Source organism: Crocodylus siamensis, chromosome 2, assembly GCF_052110815.1.
Source record: "Crocodylus siamensis isolate JL-2025a chromosome 2, ASM5211081v1, whole genome shotgun sequence".
Lineage (NCBI taxonomy): Eukaryota > Metazoa > Chordata > Crocodylia > Crocodylidae > Crocodylus > Crocodylus siamensis.
In genome coordinates this window covers 177,843,024-177,855,262 of record NC_143396.1, presented here as the reverse complement: position 1 = coordinate 177,855,262, position 12,239 = coordinate 177,843,024, and the positions used below count along the sequence as shown (strand labels likewise).

The 12,239-nt window shown below is 43.1% G+C and overlaps 1 protein-coding gene and 1 long non-coding RNA gene across 14 annotated transcripts in view; one reads left to right on the top strand and one right to left on the bottom strand.

The window, feature by feature from the left end:
* The window catches only part of TSPAN4 (tetraspanin 4), an 861,113-nt gene that overhangs the window by 32,971 nt on the left and 815,903 nt on the right, over positions 1–12,239 (bottom strand). The gene's annotated exons all lie outside the window — the stretch shown is intronic.
* Positions 1,998–12,239, top strand: part of LOC149871394 (uncharacterized) — an 88,251-nt gene continuing 78,009 nt past the window's right edge. The window contains exon 1 of the long non-coding RNA XR_016440219.1: positions 1,998–2,607. This is a non-coding gene — a long non-coding RNA (uncharacterized LOC149871394). The remainder of the gene's footprint in view (positions 2,608–12,239) is intronic.

Genomic DNA, 12,239 nt, shown 5'->3' with positions numbered 1-12,239 from the left:
ACAGCATTTATCTCTGGAAGAGGAAGGAGGGATGGATACTTCAGTGTCACTAGTTAGCTACTCTGGAATCCCTTTGCTAGAACTGTCAACAAGAGCACCAACATAAGATCAAGACTATCTGCATGGACACAGTACAATGTAACATACATTGTGTGGATTGTCCTTCTTTTGTCCTGTCTTGACTACACTTTTGAGATTTCCCCACAGCCTTATTTGTTCCAGTTGAGGGGACTGCTAGTTTTTAGTTACCACAGATTGTACAGGTATTATACCTTGACCACTCCAAGGCTCTGATTCTCCATTGCTTTGCTAACTACATTTTCACTTCCACTTGAATAAAAGGGGTGCAAATTGTTCCCCCTGGCTTGAGGGGAGAAGTATTATTTGGTGGCATTTACATTGACACTGAATTGGACATTGAAGGGCCACACTTTGTCATTCTCTTATTTTCTATTCCTATGCTAACAAACTTGCTTACCTACACAAGGGGTGTATCTACACGTGCATTTAACTCAAAGCAATAAACTCTAGTGTACTTTGTGCCAGAGTTTGTTGCTCCTGGGTACTGCGTTTGAATGTACGCTCAGGACTGTAGCACATTGAGCTGAGTCGGAGTAGCCCCAGCTGCCAAGGAGTCCAGGGGGTCAGCTTGCTAGCCTAGGACTGTTCCAACCCAGTTCAGCGTGTTGTGCAGAGGCTGGCTAGGGCCAAGGGTGCTCCAGTGTGGGGCTACCCAGCAGGCAGCCCCTGCACTGGAGCACCCTTGTGCCCCAGCCAACCCCATCAGGATACACATGCATTGTTGTGCACTAAAAAATCCACCACCACAGGATAATACTTGTATTTACAAGTACTAACCTGCGGCAGAGTTTATTAGTTTACTGTGACCTAATAGGGCTGCATGTGTAGACACTGAGACATTTACTGCAGAGCTGATTAGGCAGCTCCACAGTAAACGTCTCATGTAGATGCGCCCAAGATGTGCTACATATTCCTTTGAGCCATTGATCAAAGACCACTGCAATGTGGATCAAAGACCACTGCAATGTGGATAGCAAAGAGTCACTGTAACTGCCCTGTTAACACTTTGTATCTCGTCACTATCCTAAGTAACAAATTCTGTACACTCCATACTAAGTATTATGTAAGCAGCTTGTGATTTTGGTTAGGGGCTCTTAACCTAATGGATATGCTATTTAATTACAAGAGGGAACTAAAGTTGAAAATGGTCAATAAATTTGGGATCAAATCATTATCCCTTTTTCAAATGAGATACTAGGTTTCTGTTCTCTTACAGTCATTTCCTACTGTTGAACCACAGGCAATGTAAAATGGAGGAAAAGCTACCAAATAGAATGAAATATGTAGTTGATCAGCTGGGTGGTTGATGAAATATTGAGCTTTATTTTGTACCTTACAGGGCTGATGGGAGGTGTGAACTAATTGTTGACAGACTGAATTCTCATCTGGAAAGGTTACCATAGAAGTAGTAATCGGGAGGAAGAAACTTATTTGTCAAAGAGAGATAGGGTACAGAAAGGCATTTTGGAAAAAAGATTTGTTATTCTGGAGATTAGAAAGGAAGGACTATTTATAGTGGTTCTCCATCACATTAGACTCAAAGCATCCCTTGTTAGATTCAAAGCATCCCTAGAAAAATGCCAGCTCTTAGCTTTCACTCATTTTTTTTACTACAGAAAAATAATAGAGCAATTCTGTTAAAAGAACTCAGAAAGACCACAACAGGTTAGAATGGTTTTGACACTACGGACTCCTATTTAAAAACCCTGTATTTATCTTGTGTAACATGGGTTAGTGTTTGCAACCCTAAAAATGCTAGTATCGCATGGCATCCTTAAAAGGATTCCCCCACAGTGCTGCAGGGGATATTTTTCATCGGGTAATTATAAAATTAAATTTGAAAGCCTAAACAAGAAACCAGTGTATCAGCCTGAAGTTTATATCCACTAATCAGGAACAATGAGTGGGTCAAATGAACAAGTGGTATTGTACCTGAAAGGCAAGTGATGTGCTATTAAAATGTTGTAAAATACAAAGCCTGCTTTTCTTCAATCATATCTGTCCTTGCAAACGCTTTGACACAGTAGTGCCATATGATAATCTCTTTTACCAGGACTCAGACATTGCTCTGGTTAATGTAATCTTCATGCCCTGTTTCAGATCAATAATTTTTAATAACCCACAGTCAACATTTATAAAGTGCCTGAAGGATCAGCAGCAATATTTTGTTAGTCTGCGTGTGCTGTAACACATTCTCATTTTACCATAATAGATTGCTTAACCAGGCATTCCTACTCAACATTTTACATGTAACAGATTCACTAATATTCAACTTGTAGGAGCAAAGAAAAGACAGAGGTCAGCTTCTTGTCTGACAGCCATTTTTTCCTCTGGACAGGAAGCCTGAGAGTTGGAAACTATGAACCTGATTGACACCCAATTTTCAGCACTTGAAAGGTGGATGAAACAGAGGTGTGCCCACTAAGAGACTTGTGACCACTCCAAAATGTATCTATATTGTGTGTTTGATTATTTCCACCATCAGTTGGATTAAAGGAAGGTACCTGTTTGCTTCTCATCAGACAAGTAAGTGTGTTTTTGTGATCTCATATTGTCTGTGGGTGATCTTATATTGTCTTGTATTGTCCTTGGCTTGTCACTACCCCCAAAAAGCATAACTGTTCTTTAGACTGGTGGCAATAGTGGTAGCTCAAAAACTGTGGGATTAGTACCCTCCAAGTATAAAGAGCACATTAGAGGCCTTGGCATACTGGGCATATACGCGTTCATCTTGAATACAGTCTCCATTATACAATGGTTGGAAGAAACTTTGGGTAACCTTGTCAAGAAATAAACTGCAAGGCCAGATTCCATGTTTTTGATAATGTTAACAATGAAAGAACTGACATAAATTTTTGACATCAGTCACACAAACAAAGCAACTGAAACCCATTACTATAAGGATAGCACTTGTCAAAAGTCAAATGCTAAATCATAACATCTGAGGCCATCCTACTTAAATAGTTCTTAAGTATTTATCATAAATTCTTCACTTTGCAGGGAAGGGGGATTTTCGTGATCAACCCCTTTCATTAACATATACCAAATCAGATTGTAGATAGATGCATGTTATTAATAACTGTACAGTCGTAGTGGGCAAGACAATAGAATTATGTCAAGCAAGACTGAACGTAATCCTCACTTGAAAGATAAAGTGAAGCTGGAGTGACCTCTCCATGGCACAAAAGCCTGGGCAGTGTATATGGAGACACTTAGCTGCCCATACACCAGTGTCCACCTCTCAGTCTTGCTGGTTTAATCCAAAGGAAAGGCAGGTGCCAGTATGCTTGGAACCAGCTTGGCTACAAGAGGTGCCAGAGTAAAGGAGATCATCTATTTGTCCACCCTCTATTAGGGCTCCACTCCTAGAATGGCTACAAACCAAGGTTAAAGAGTCCATTTTACCCCACCAGAAAGTGGATTTCAGTTCTACAACTGTTGGACAGCATTTCCTCTGGGGTAGGACTGGTACCCCTATCTAAGGTGCACTTCTGCACAGCCACTGGCAATCTAGAAGTTTCCAGGTTATTTAACTGTCACCCAGTACTCACTGATAATAGTTTCAGGTAGTTCTATCTACTGTATACTGATGTACACTAATATACAAGGGCCCATCTTGGAACAATATCAAGTTATATGTCTGTCATGTGCAATGCACTGCAGCCAGTTGGGTCCCTGGCTAGGCTCCAAAAGAATTTATCTTACCACAGTGGCTTAGGAAAGTCCACTCTGTGCTCCTTTATGTTCTACCATCAGTAAGTTGATTCTTCTGCAATTTTTAAACTTTATTGCACATTTTAATCCTGCAATGAACCACTTACCAATGCCTGTGCCAGCATGTGTGTTTGTATATACTTTTAGTAAACCCTTGGAGTTTGTCACTCTAATGAGAGATTCTATCACCAGGAATGAGTTATGGATTCTGTTCTTTGAAAAGTCTTCAGATGAAAGGATGACACACCATCCTTTTGTCTAATCCCCTCCTTATGTTCATTCAGCTTCTGCAACTTGCTCATCCTGGGCGCATCTGCATGAGACATTTACTATACAGTTGACTAATTAACTGCACAGTAAACATCTCAGCATCTACACATGTGCCCCTATTAGGGCGCATGAAACTAATAAACTCCACAGCAGGGTAGTACTTGTATTCAATGGCATAGTAAACATCTCATGTAGACACACCCAGGATGGATGTGTTTACAAGTAATACCCTGCTGCAGAGTTTTTGGTGCATAGCAGTGCACATGTAGAGGCTGGCCCATGTGGCTGGAGCACAGGGTGCTCCAGTGCAGGGCTAGCCAGAGGCAACCCCTGCACTTAACCACCCTCGTGCCCCAGCCAGCTGCTCCACAGCAAAAGGAGCCCATTTGGAGCAGACCTGAGCTGGAAGGCTGACTCCCCAGGTCCCCTGCCAGCCCAAGCTGCTCCAATTGGGCTCCACTTGTTGTATGCAAATAAACTCCAGTGCAATAAACTCTGGAGTTTATTTATGCACATTAACTGCATACGTAGACACGACCCCTTAGTGACAAAACTAAGTTTATCACTACTATCCCTGTTAATACAGCGCAGCCAACAGTGGTGAAGGGCCAAATTCTGCCTTCCCTTGCAGCTGTGCACCTTCACGGAAGGCAGTGGGTATCCACTAAATTAGGGACAAGTTACGCAGATCCAGTTCCCCTGTGGCTCAGGCTTGTGGAAGACGTGTGTGAAGGCCATGAAGGCCTCTTTGTGTTGTTTTGTGCCCTTGCATGGCTCCATTAATCCAGGCTAAGTCTGGCCCACTACCTAATACTGCATTAATTCATGGTTCTTCTTGTTCTGATCTTGAGATGAATAAGGACCCTTGCACTTCTACCAGCATCTATCAGCTACTAAATACAATTTCTACTGTTTCACCCATACTATAACTATTTCTCTGACCACATGATATATTATCTGTCTGATGATTTCCTTCTAAATTTTGAAGTGCAATTTGGGGTTCTACTCATGTGTTTTCCACTGACTTTGACAGAAGAGGCCATCTGACAAACTCATGCCCACTGAAAATAGAGGAGGTAGATGTTTGCCAAGATGTTCTATTTAATTTCATACTAACATAAATCCTGTCTCCTTCCAGAAAATGTTTTTAGAATGCTGGAAGCCTTTTTGAATTTCCATATCAAAATTAATTGCATATTATTTAAATTAAGGATTCACAACAACCTTGAACTTGTAGTGCATGCCTATTTTTTTCCTTCTGATCTGAACTGTTCAGGAATTAACTTATTGAAGATGAAATGCTATAGCAGAGATCATTCCATCCTGCTGCTAAATGGCCCACCCGACATACACCAGCCTGCCAGCTTCACGTGTGTGCTGGATAATTACAACTAGGAAAGATGCCTACAACAAAGCAAAGGTTGAATGTACTGCATTCAATATTCTGCATTTTGAATCCACTGTGTTCACCCTCAGGCAGGTCATGTCTTTTATAATACATGACTCCACTTAATGACAAGACACAATGAAGCAGAATAAAATACTGGCTTGCCTGCTGAGAGATTTTAAATGAGATACCTATTTTTAGCAGTGTGGAATACCAGAGATTTCCTTAGCTGTAATATAGCTTCAAAAAAAGATAAGATGAGTGAACCTGTCACCTTGGCACTAGAATAGAGACAAATCGTCTCTTTGGGATTCATCAGGCAATGGATCAGAGATATCCATTTCAGGCAAAGGCCAAATCAGAAATGTGAATTCCCGCAACCACTCTGGATTAGTCTGCATAGGAATCATACCCATATCAATGGATATTTCAAAGCAGTTCCCGCTAACCTGTGTTAGATATGGCTTGCCTGTTTTGTGGGTCAGAGCAGATAATCACTTCCTAGAGTAGGGTAGTCATGTCTCTAGGAACTTAGTCAGAACCTGTTGCCACTGAAATCAATATCAATTCTTCACTGACTTCCTATTTTAGAAACACTTTCTAAAACACATGAAACTTCAGGGCAGATGGGCCCTATCCAGGGCCAGGAAAATGGTGATATCTGAGTTAAGGAAAGTAGGTAGAAAGCTGAGCATTAGGAAGCAACTAGTATGAGGTCTCTCTGATGCCATAGGACATAGTTTCTCAACCTATGGTACTCATACCCCTGGCAGTACACGAGATACAGGGGTACCCCAACACACTCTCTCTCTCACCCACTTTTCCTCTCTCTCTTGCTCCTTCCTTCTCTCAAAACTATACCAAAAAATTTGGTGTGCCACGCATTGTGTAGCGCTTTAAATTCCCCAGAAATAATTTGGCATGCCACGCAAAGCCCTCCTAGCTTTGGCCAACCCTTGGTTGGTTCAGCCCTCCTAGCTTTGGCCAACATCACCTGTAGCCCAGGTACATACCTGAGTTGTGCACCCCTGTGTAAAAGGTGGCAAACCTACCCACACCAGATCAGGTATCTGTCACATCACGCGGGCTTATATACACAGCCCTTCTTCCAACATATGGCACACATTAGTCTGCAAATATAAAATCCCCTGGAAAATTGAGTGTTGGGGTACTTATTAAATTTTTCAGAAGTTAAGGGGTACTTGCTACTTAAAAGGTTGAGAAACACTGCCATAGGAGGCCTTTAGGACTGAGATGCAGCAGGAGTACTAAGTAATTTAAGCAGAGTTCAGGAAGAAGCCTGGAAAGCAGGCTTACAAGTCAAAGCATTGGGGAAGAGACCATTGGTATGACACTATGGCCATCAAAAATATCCAGTACCGTATCTTATATAAGTTTGTGAATTAATTCAGTCCAAATTAAGGATCAGCTTTTTCACAGATCTCCCCTGCTTTCCCCCAGACAGGTACTTAAATTGTAGAGCAATGCAGTGTCTGTTTTACTTTCAGGATGTATCCACTGATAGTTGCAGAATAACTACCAAGAAGAGTTACACTCCAGAAGCAGGGCTGTCCTAGGGGAAACACAAGACGTTTGACAAGCTCAGATCAAAGCCTGAGTCCAGCTATCAGAGCTCTTTAGTGCCTTCAGCGCTGTGTAAGCAGAACAAAGATGCTACAATTTTGTCAGTCCAGCCTAATCTAACCATCTCTTGCTCAAAAATGCACTTGACTGAGGTTGGCATAAAAAGTTGCTTCAACCCAGGTTCTGATGGACTCTATTTTGGATACCTTAATAAAAATGTCTAGTTTGTCAAGGCTCAGGAAAAAGCTGTGTGACAGCAAAACCGCTTAGCACTGACACAGCAATGTTTGAAGTACTGTAGAAATACAACATGGCAAGAACTCTGTGAAACAAAGATATTACATTCTTGAAGTAACAGACTTTTTTTTCAGTTCTCTTGCTTACTCTCTCTCTCTCGCTCTCTCTGAAAGAATGGACCCATCACAGTCCCTGAACATGCCACCTCCTCCTGTCACATGAAGTGGGGGATATGCTACTCCACAAAGAACTCTATATCCCCACTTATTACTCCAAATTAGACAACAGAAGCCAAAGGCAGCTCTTCAGGTCAAAAGAAACTGAACAAGCTGCAAAGCAATTCAGGTATTACCACTTTTTCCAGTACATAACACATTAGGAATTGATAAAGTATAGCTACTATTAGGGCGGTGTGAAATGAGCCATATTAGATTCAGTTTTGGCCCGATTGGGCACAGTGATTCCATTAGTTGATTTGGATCACTGTCCCTGATTCGCTTTGACCAAATCTGAATCTGAGGTACCAGGCACAGCTCGTGAATGCTGCAATGCTGAGGCGGATGGAGCATCCCACAGGAGCGTGTGGAGGGGGCCCATGTGCCCAGCAATGAACCCAGAAGTGGACAGGAAATATTTCCAGTCCACTTCCAGGTCCACCACCGAGCATGTGGGTGGGACCCACACCCTGCAGCTCCCCGGCTTGGCAATTGGGCCTGGGTGCCCCCCCAGACCCAGGAGGCACTAGTTGCCGAGCCAGGGGAGCCCCCCAGCGTGCTCCCCGGTGGACCCAGAAGTGGACTATAAGTGCTTCTGGTCCACTTCTGGGTCTGCTGCCAAGTGTGCTGGGGACCCCCCTGTGCTCCTGTGGGATGCTCCATCTGCCCCACCATTACAGCGTTGACTGATTCAATTCAGATTCTGAGATTCAGCCACTGAATTGGGCCAAATCTCTGCTGAATCAAATCAGCGACCGAAGTTTTGCGCAGCCCTAGCCACTATAATGATGCTAAACAACATTCATCTGATTCAAATACCATTGGAATAAAAAGAGAGACCCTTGCTGAATTCAATGAGGTTTGGATTAGATGCTTCAGAACTGCCCAATTCTTGGAAGGAGAGGTAGGAAGAAAAACTTGGATCAGAATTTCCATATAATTGCTGTGTGAGATAGGCCGGACATCTCTATGGTCAGCTCCACGGTTCGGTGCCCTGGAAGTCTGCACAAATACCACCCAAGCAGAGGTCTCTCTGCAGCAGCAGATGCACTCAGTGGACCCAGCCTGTTCACTCACCCCAAGTCAATAACTTTTGACTGCCTGGGTGGCTGTCTAGGAGGGTGGGTTCCTGTCTTACCTTGTGGAGAGAATAACCCCAACTGTCACTCCAGAAAGGGAGAGTAACAAAAAAGATAAAACCAATATACCATACCTCAGAGGTCAGCAATGTTTTGGGCAGAGCGCCCAAAACACCCACAACCTCAACTTGTAAGATCTTGGTGTGCTAGGGGCAGATGGCAGGGGAGTCCCAAAGAGCCCCTGTTGTGGCAGCACAGCCCCAGCTCCTTCCCTGCCAAGGTGCATGTGCCAAGCAAAATGCCTTCATGTGCCACACTCTGGCACCCATGCCAGGGCTTGCCTACCCCTGCCATACCTGTTTGCAGAGGGATGATCTATTACCAATACTGTCAGGAGTTGATGAATTGTAGTTGCTATAAAAACGCTAAACAGCTTTAGTTTGAATTCTTCACACTATTGTCCCTGCCACTCTTGAAGCAAACAAATAAGAGGGCAAGGTCTGTTGCTATTGTGTGAGGGGAGTCCTATGTTGAGATGTGTAAAAGACCCCATTTTGTAATACTTAAGTCAGTGCTAGAGTCATGGACAAGGCTTTAGGGTAAGGGCCCACGGAGGTGGCTGACAGCATTCCTTAGGTTTCTAACCTGCAGGTAAACAGAAAATTTTAATTTCAAGCCTCACTGCTCCCTACAGCATCATGAACAAAACAGTCCACCCACCTAGCCCACCAAAAATCACTGAGAATCCAAACAGTAATTTTCAGACTGGACAAAACCACTAAGCAGCATTTCAATATCGGTGAGTAAACACTACTGACCTTTCTGGTGACTGCTCTTCTACCTCTTTCCCTCCACACCGAAGGAGGAGAAGCAGTAAGGAAATGACAAAATATCCAATTGTTTCCCACTGGGCGCAACTTTTAATTTCATGCCTTGATAATCATTCTCTACAAATAACAGGGAGTGGGAAATTGAATGTAAATAGAAAGTTCCTAATGTAGAAGGTCATTTGTGGGAGGCTTCTTGCCTGTTATGGAAAGATGAGATCAATTGTACTAACAGATAAGGGTGATTATAAAGTGGATATAACTTAATCTAGTATCCATACTGGCTGGGAGGGTGAAAAGCTGAGGGAATTATTCTGCAATAGGGATTGCACTATGTTCTGGCCGCTGAAACCCTCCTTAATCACACAGGGCCTGATACAGCACTGACTGAGGTGGATAAAAGGCTTTGGATTAACTTAATTTGTGTTTGGATCAGGCTGCTAGGACATGCCTTAGGAATTTTTCCACCCCATTCATGGAATGTCCGAGTATGCTAGGGGTCATTAACAAGTGATTAATAATATCCACCTTCTATTATTGTCACTGGTTTAACCTCTTATTCTTCAGTAGATGCCACATAAAGAATGGAATTTGACCTGTGTTAGGTTTTTGATCTAATATATTGATTTTGATTCAGTATATTGCAAATAAACTATGGTTTCTAGGGTTTTTGGTTGGAAAAAAATTGTTTATTATGACTATGGCATTTAAGAGGTTCTGGAAGTTATATAGTCTATAAAATAATAGTATACATTGCCTACTAACTTTTGACATATTTATTATAGACTCTTCAAAGGACAGATGCTTCTTTTTTAGCATTTGCCTATACTTATACAAGAAATGGTTTGGACTTGGGCAAAAGTGCTACAACTTTGCCCTTTACTGATATGATATTGATTAATTAATTTATTGCATAATTTTCCTCCAGTTTATGTATACATACATACTACTCATGAACATATACAAGAATTAGCATTTACATACACAGCACAGCCCATTTAACACACCTGCCTCCAACTACGCTCTGAAGACTGTCAGTTCAATAGTATAGCTCACTCATGATATATGGGTATGATCAATCTTACTTGATACTCCACTGTTGCACCCTCCAGCTCTAAATCAAAGGTTACAACATTTCTTATCTTACATTTCAGAAATGGTCCAGCTATTATATACATGCTCCCATCCATCTTCCTACCATGAAGTAGAATAACAAATCTATGTCATTTACCTGCTGAAAATTTCACTGTACTTTGTGGCCTTTGGCCATAAATAGCCAGTATGGCTTTTCTCCTTAAACCCTTGCAAAGGGTTTTCAGGATATAGTCAAAGAGGACCCTGTGTAAACCATCCATATATGAGATGGGGTTTTACTCCTAGGCCTTTCCCTACAGAGGAATAGTGGAACTAGAGATAGTTCTCCTTGAATCCCACTTCTGGCAAAGACAGCAACCACAGGACTTGTCATGTTAAATCAGAAGTGTGGTCCTTACAGCTCTATACCCTGCGGCTAATGCCAAGCGCTTCAGAGAAAGGTGCACAAAAACCCAGAAAGAAGATAAACAACAATCCCCTGCCCTCAACAACTTCATTCTAAATCCTAAAATTCAGAGGTTAAGTACCAGGGTTAAGATAAAAATCTATCTTCCTTCAACTTCTTTCCCTTTTTATTTTTGTATTAATAACAAGAAAGAACTCTGGCTATTGTGATCTAGAGAGACGCCCAGTATCTCTTTAGAGGATCATAGGATTGGGTGGGACATCAAGGTTCATCTAGTCCAGTATTTCTCAACCCATGAGTTGTGACCCAAAAGTGGTTCACAAGAATATATGAAAGATTTGTGAACAAACTTAAAAAATGGATCGTATCTTGCATATTTTTAAAAAAACAGATGCTGCTTGTGCTTCACCATATATTAACGCTGTACATACTTAAAAACAGGGATCCAGGCTTTATGTTTGCTGTAGAAAAATGCAGATTTGCTCCTTTAAAGGAGAAATAACATGGGAAATCATGGATTTCCTATTACAGCAGGGGTGGGCAATTACTTTGGGCAGAGGGCCGCTTACTGAGTTTTGGCAAGCCATCGAGGGCAGCATAACAGGCAGCCAGGGGCAGATAAATATTAATTTTCTAAATTTTTTAGGGGCCCCACAGGCCAGATAGAATGGCCTGGTGGGCCGCATCTGGCCCACGGGCTGCATTTTGCCCACCCCTGTATTACAGGCTGGCAGAGTTCCAGCCTGCAAGGGGGGCTGTTTGGGGCTGAGGGTAGCAGGAGAAGGGTGATCAGGCAGGGAGTGCCACGTGCATGTACATATACACGTATCACGTAGAAGCCAAGCAGCATGGAGAGCAGCTCCTGCAGCTCCCTACAGGTAAGTTCCCCCACACATGCCCCCCAGATTTGTGCAGCCACAGCAGGCATAGGGCGGCATCCTGGCATAGATAGGAGTTACCTCCATGGCCCAACAGGTGGGACCTGGCACAGGAGGGCAGAGTGAGGTAGTGACACTCACCACTGCCACCAGACTCCCATGCCAGCCATGCTGCCAGCAGCATGAGGAATAACAAACAGGGGTGGGAGGCACGCACTTCCCACACATCCTCTGCCATCAGAGGATGCACAAGGCCACAGCTCTATCCCACCACCATGGGCCAGCTGCAGCCACCACTGCCACTCCCCTCAGCCTATGTCTTTACCCCAGAGAGGTGGGGTGATGGCCAGCATGGGTGGCTTGAGGGGAGTGGCAGCGGTGATGGCAGCTGGACTATGGTGGTGGCATAGAGCCACAGCCTAATGCGTGAGCAGCTGGAGGCAGAAAGAGGCAAGGGCAGTGCTGC